At 46.4% G+C, this 6,999-nt stretch overlaps 1 long non-coding RNA gene across 1 annotated transcript; it reads left to right on the top strand.

Annotated features, from left to right (window-relative positions):
* Positions 1 to 5,563: 5,563 nt before the first annotated feature.
* Positions 5,564 to 6,704, top strand: LOC134167085 (uncharacterized). The gene is made up of 2 exons (XR_009966066.1): positions 5,564 to 6,170; positions 6,416 to 6,704. It is a non-coding gene; the product is annotated as an uncharacterized LOC134167085 (long non-coding RNA).
* Positions 6,705 to 6,999: the final 295 nt, after the last annotated feature.

Raw genomic sequence — 6,999 nt, 5'->3', positions numbered from 1 at the left:
GCACAAGACAGTGTTCACTCACACTTCCTTATTCAGCGTGAGAGAGCAGCCAGAACCTCGACCCAGTGAGAAATCCCAAGTATGGCTATGAAATTGTATCTGCCAGGACTGACTGCAGCTGTGAGCTCAGTCTGATGCTTTTGCTTCTCTTCAGAAGCTGCCTGCCAAGACCTCTCACTCACATTGGTATCCCAAAGGCAAGACAGAGGGCTGTACAACTCCTGGCTCTCTCACTGAGACTGAATTCCATCAAAGGATGCTGTTCCCTTATGTGTGCATGTTTGCCATTCTCTCACTTTGATGACTGTGTGAGTTGCCATTTGTGGTAGCTGTTTCACTTCTGTTAAACACTGACTTACGCACACAGTCAACAGCAGTTTTAATGTAGACAGGCACCCTTTCAGCATTCAGAGAGGGAAGAACACACAGGTGGAACGTACCACGGTTGTGTGTAACTCTTTCTCCACCACAGCAATTGTTTTGAAGTGGGAGTGATCTCTAAGGATGCTCCAACTTCTGCACATGCCCAGAGAAGTGTGAAGTCATGGGCACCCTGGGCCTAATTCTGAAGTCATTTACCCAAGCATAATTGAAAGGAATTCAGCTGAAGTCTGAGAAGTCCTCCTGGTATGAAATGGCTTGTGAGGTCAGAATCATGACTTTCCCCTTGTCATTAAGGCATTTTAACTGGAGGTACTTCTGATCAGAAAGGAAATGAAAAAAAAACAAACCAAAGGGCAAAACTGTCTGAAGCAAAGCATTTGGATTTCTTTTTCTACCTTAGGAAGAAAATGAGTTTATTTCAAAGTCAGACCAGGGACAGTCAGCTTCTGAATCAAATGTTGGACACTTCCTTTCCACCATGAGTTCCAGTCAAGCTATCATTTGCCTTAAGTGACCTTTTGGCTAAATGCTTAAAGATCAGTCCATCATCTACATGTGATTATTGACTATGCAAGAGAACTGCATCTGGGAAAAGTTATCTTTCAGGTCTGCTTTCCTGCCAGTGTAGAACTTGCATCCCATTTGTATGTATTGTTCCTCTTCCACAGAAGCCAATATGGCTTACGAAATCTTGTGTTCTTTTCCAGCAAACTTTTGCTGAATTTCTATGGTCTTTCTCAGAATGGTGCTTTTATTCCTTCAATGGGAACAATCATGGTTGTTACATGAAAGCTGGTTGCCCTTTCAAGAGCAGCATCCAGACCTCTCTGCTTGCTTCCTATTGCTGCAGCTTTACTCTCCATGCCTCTCAATTGACCCAGTTGGTATCTCTAGTTGTGCTGGTTATCTCATGCCATCCCCCTTTCGTCCGGTCTTCTCTCAGAATCCATGACAGCCATGAGGTGCTTACTTTCAACCCTAACCTTTTATGCTTCTGATTTTTATCCATGACAGCCATGAGGTGGCCAGATTGTATCTTGTGTCAATGTCCACCTCTCTTCACCCCTGAGAGTCCCTTTCCTGGCTTTTTTTTTAAGTTACCTTCTGCCTTCACTTCAACCAAGCCCCTCATTGTAAGAGGAAAATTAGCGCAAGCCTGCAGAAGTAGTGGAGACAAAACTAACTGAACAGTACAGAGGCCCCAGACTTCCTTTTGAGTGTCTCTGCAACACTGAATCAAAACTGCTGTTAGCATTCCACTGGTTCTAGAGACTCCACAGGGATCAACTGTCTTCAAGAAGGGTCAGGCCTTCAGGACACAGGCTGTTTTAACTCTCAATCTGACTGTGAGGACCTTGACACCATACATTACAGGCCATAATGCATTACACAAGCATATGTACTGCACAAACAAATGTTAAGAGAAAAGCTTAAAAGCTTTTTGAATACCTCAATTAAATCCATTTGGTTTAACTACAACTACTAGCCAAAACCGAGATGGGGAAAAGAAAACTCGGAACACCAGGGCAGAAGGCAAGCAGAAAGCTGGATTTGGAGCTGAATCCCTGCACGTGTGTTGCCAGGCCGCAGTCTTACCTCTTAGCCTAATCATAATCACGGATGTGTCATTCTACGCTATGGATTTTAATTTTCTGTTAATTAGCTCAGTCCCTGGTTTTGAACAACTGTTCCCTCAGTCAGGATAGCTGCAGAGTTTGGAGGAAAACCCACCCGCAAATGTATCCCAACTGCAGCTGTGGTAATTAAACCCAAATAATTAAGACATTCACAAGCAGCATGTGAGATGTCTGGAAACTGGCAAGAAAGTTTTCTGTGCAGGCACATGTCACAGCAGGCTGGAAGCAAGAGCTGCTGCATGCTTGTGTGTGTGTATGGAGAGCTCACTTCGGCTTTCTCAGGGAGGAACAGATCAGTGTGCAAGTGTCGTCTTCCTGATTGAGCCCTACTGTCGTGGGTTGTTAAACAAACAGAATCCCACAAAACAAACCACAGAAGTATTTTGAAATGGTATTGCCAATTTTAACCATTTTTTGAAACCAAAAGACAAACACTGTCATGTTCACTTGTATACCAAGCTTTCAGTAGGCATAACTTAAATGCCAAGTTATTAACCACTGTACAACTGTATTTGTACTGGAAATTGCATCTGACCCTTTCAAAGAGCTTCAGACACATGCCACACTCGACCCCATGGTGTTATGGATACACTTGAAACTGCAGAAATGTTGTTTAATTCTTCCATTTAGCTTTTGAAACTCTGTGGATTCAGTGTGCTGGACTTTAGCCCAGACTTTCATATTCAGTCTGAAGCCTTACAGGGAGAGTTCTGGAAAATGCTTTTGGCATTGGCAGACTTCTTTCTTACCTGCCCATATTAGACCAAAGAAACACTGGCAAAAAGTATGACTCAGGCACTCTGAAAACTCCAGAGTGTAAGAATGTTGGATATGTTCAAGCCAGTCATGGTGTATAAAGGAAGGGAAGAAACTCTCTTAATTCCCTAGAGTCCAGGTATAAATCATAAAAGAAAGTTCTTGTCAGCAAACTGAGAGGTTAACTTCATGAATTATGGAGTAACAAGACTCCCTTCCTTACTTAAAGCCTCTCTTCTAAGACATAACTTTATCCTCCACACAACTGAAGTCGCTCACTCCGCAAGTAGAAGTTTAGCTGATACAACCGAGGAGAGTTAATCTCAGTAACATAAACAGGCAGAGCCTGATTTTTCCCTCCAAGCATTTCTGACTCCAATAGTAAAATTCTAGTGGACAGAGCCCATCTAGTGTTGTTAATTGAGATCAGGCTCTAGAAGAAGATTGACTCATTTCCTAAGACCAGTAGGTGTAACCTACTGCTGTGATCTTTGTAAAGAATAGTGGGCTAGGGACAAAAGCTTTCCTTTAAAGAGCTCTTAACCTACAACCATTCAAGTTCCCTTTCTTCCCTTTCCTTAACCGAATTGGTGGCATCCAAGGAAGAGGCAAGAAAATTTAAAAAGGCGGAAAAAAAAAGGATAAGAACAGCAAAAAGCCTTGGCAAAAAAATCCTCAGCCCTTATCTAAATCCAGAAAGAGGCTATTTTGTAGAGTGCTTTGGTCACATGCGGTATACGTACAAATATTTCCTCAACTGGAGGCAGGAATTAGTTCCCTGATGAAAGATGTGAAACACTGAATGCGTTTATTTCTTACTTTGCATGGGTTCAGTCTAGAAACAAACTGGACTTGTGAGAGCCTGCGTGGAAGAACTTCATAGCGCACCACAGAGCCTTGGAGCTTGCAGCTCCGATGAGCCCAGGAGTGCTGCTCACATTCTTGAGTGCCATCTGCTGGCACCTTGGCTGTGATCTCGGTCTTGCACACAACGGGGGATCCTCCCGGCGGTTCAGCACCTCCCTGAATCCACCCCTATGCTTTGTTCAAACCAAAGCTGACTTGTCCTCCTATGCAAGAGGGGCTCTGAGCAGTGATGCTCAGATGGCGATGGAAAAGTAGTACATGTAGCACAGGACTGTTGTTTGCATGGATCACTGATGAACACCTTGTGTGGTGCTCCCTTTGAGGCTACTAAGAGAGAACATGGAAGGCTGATAAACCCTTATCCTGTTAGAGGTATTTGCTTGCCTCAGTTGAGAAGTCTGTGAGTGTATTGCTATTTTCACATAATACACTAAAAACTTCTTGTTAGCACACTGTAAGTTACAGTATCTCTCTTCAGTCAGTTGTGTGTGGGCATGTTTGAGCACAACTGTTTGTAAACCTGTATGTAGTAATGCAAAAAAAAATCTCTGTGTTTTGGTGTTAAACCTACACTATGTTTGCAGGAGGTTTTGTATTCATAATTCCGCAGATTCCAGAAAGCAATTATTTTCTATACAGATGCTGGTTTTAGTAACCCTAATATACTATAGGAGAGATTTATTTTTTGTTAGCCTTGGCATTAGACAAGTCCTTACTCAGATTTGCACAGTGACCAGATAAATACCTCATATGGTTTCAAAGCTTCTACCAACTCTGAGGAGCCATCACTGCTCTTCCTAAGCTGGCCAAGTGGGTGAATATACACTCGTGGTCATCACATTACTCTGATATGAGCAGGTGATTTAAATACAGCGTTTTGAGCTGCCACACATGATCAGAACTCTGAAACTTCAGGACCCTTGAAGTGAGGTTTATCCTACCTCACGGGGAACAGATACAGTCAGGTAAGGTATTCCAGAGCAGACGCAGGGAAAGGAAGCTAGGCTGATAGCCTCCGTCTCAAGTTTATACAGAGCAAAGAATGGGATTTCTATGTCTGGTATTCAAAATCTTATCTCAGCTGTTGCTTTCCTGAGGGTGTTTCAGAGGTGACTCAAGGTGAGCTGGGTTCTGAGCTCTGCTCTTTGCAAGACCTGGCATATTTTTACCTGACCTGGGGCTTTGACAGGCAAGCACCAGCTCATCTCACTGTAGCCACATAAGCCATGACTGTTGCTACTGCCCTCATGAACCAGGTGTCAGAAAGGAACAGGCTGTGCCTGAGCACTTCCCTTGCATAGGTTGGTATCTTTGCCCCATCAACTTTCATGTTTGTGGTAAAACAAGCTGGATTCCATGCTGGAGCTGCTGCAGCGTAGGGACAGCTCTCCTCTTCTGCTTTCTGTGCCTGGAGGATGCCAGTCCGGCACAAAAGCAGGGCACTTGGGAAGAGCTGATAACGACTCAAATCGCTGTGGCCAAAGTCTCTGGAGCGCAGTCAAAGCCTGTGGGGCCATTTCATAATCTCCCTGTGCCACTGAGCTCTGATCTTTACAACAGCACAATAGCCTGCTTTATCTACACGCATTACAAAGATTTTGTGGCTGATACTGTATAATACAACCTACATGTTGCTGAGCAAAACGGCGCTTTCCCTGCCCTTCCTTTGTGGGTTTTGGCACGCAGGTCCTGCTGTGTCAGTGTTGCTGCATGCCCACTGTGTGGGCCGGCATACGAGTGCCACTGACGGCCCGGGCTGTGCTGTGTGCCCAGTGCTGCCTGCACTGGCGCCCTGGGCGTGCTGCGCGGCGGGGCGCGAGGCAGGGCAGTGAGACGCGGCTGCCGGCAGCCGTGCAGCACCCGTGCTCCGGGGCTCCCCAGCCACACCCAGCGTGAGGAAGGGGAGCTGGAGCTGGCAGCACAGTTACCTTCCTCTAGCATCTTGTTGAGCTGCAATCAAACCAGATCTGGCACCGCTTCTCCCAGAGTGTGTTCCCCCTTTTGTGAGGTGAAAACCAGTCTTTGCCGGGCCACAATCTCTTCCCGCCTTTTGCATCCCTGCCTGACTGGGCGTGGGGCTTTTCCTGCCCTTTTGGGGCTGGGGACAGGACAGAAACCACACGAGGAAAAGGCGGGAGCTCCGTGAGGGGACCGGGCTGGTTCCCCTTTGTACCACAGCCCTCAGCGCGTCGGGGAGGTGACAGGGAGGCTGAACCCTGCAGCCGGGAGGGCATCGCGCTTCCCTCACCTCAGTGCAGGGCTATGCCTCAGTGCCGAGGGGCAGGCATGTGCCAGTGCTCTGAAGCTGGCTTCTCACTGTCAGACCGGCCTTCTATGCGTTTTCCAGCTCTCAAGAGGTCCCTTCCAGTTGGTAGACTTGTTTCCTTCTCCTCTACCCCCCGGATTTTGGGTGCCTCAGAAGAAAAGGGAGAAGGTCCTTTCAGCTCACTGCATGGAGGCCCTGCACCTAGAATGGCTGCCATTGAGCAGGGCTGGCCACAGTCGCCCTGGTGTGTCAGGATCAGGGTGAGTTTCTGATTTACAAAATCCTTCACTGGGGTTTCTGTATGGGGTGGCAGGAGCTGTTAACACTTCTACGGGCTACTGGGGCAGAGCTGACTTACTGAATTAGTGTAGGCTGGAGATTTTCCTAGGCTCAGGCTGATCCCTGGGCAGTTCCGTATCATAGAAACAGGGCACAAGAAGAACTGAGGCCGTTAATCAGGGTATCCCGTACATGACTTGCTTTATTTTTTTAATGTAATTTACAGGCTAAAGAGCATGAAGAAACAGCAGCACACTGCTCAGCAGGGTTCCTATGCGAGGATGCTCATCTCTTGCCTGGGTGTTACTCACAGTGAAGCAAATACAGGCCCCTAAGGAAGGAGCGCAGCAGACACCGAACTGGCAAAATACGGAAAGTAAGATTGAAAAGAGAACATGAAATCATCTAATAGATGCAGAGCTGTTTACTGGGGCCTAGTTTGCCATGGGAAAATGAGGTATTTACTGCTCTTTTCTGTCACAAATCCTTACACAATGCATCAGCAGAGCAATCCTGGTCTTTGCTTGGAACTGCTATGGGAAGAACTACCTTTCCCACTCTCTGATTTGTTCTGTTACTTTGAGGACAGAGCAGTTTCTCACCAGTGCTGGAGGTGTGCCTACGCTGGAGGGATGGCCTATGCTGTCCCTGGACTGCCACAGTATAAGCATACTTCAGAGTGAGCAGTGCAGGATTTGTACCACAACAGAAATTCTCACAGAAACAAGCCCTGCTCTTTCATTATGGTCCCTGTAGCAGCATATAACAAGTTGTAACAGGCTGGCTGTGGCTATCAGGAATTCTCCACCC

Source organism: Pezoporus occidentalis, unplaced genomic scaffold, assembly GCF_034315485.1.
Source record: "Pezoporus occidentalis ecotype Australia unplaced genomic scaffold, CSIRO_AGI_Poc_V1 ctg11, whole genome shotgun sequence".
In the NCBI taxonomy this organism is placed as follows: Eukaryota; Metazoa; Chordata; class Aves; order Psittaciformes; family Psittacidae; genus Pezoporus; species Pezoporus occidentalis.
This window is presented reverse-complemented; position numbering and strand designations above follow the sequence as displayed.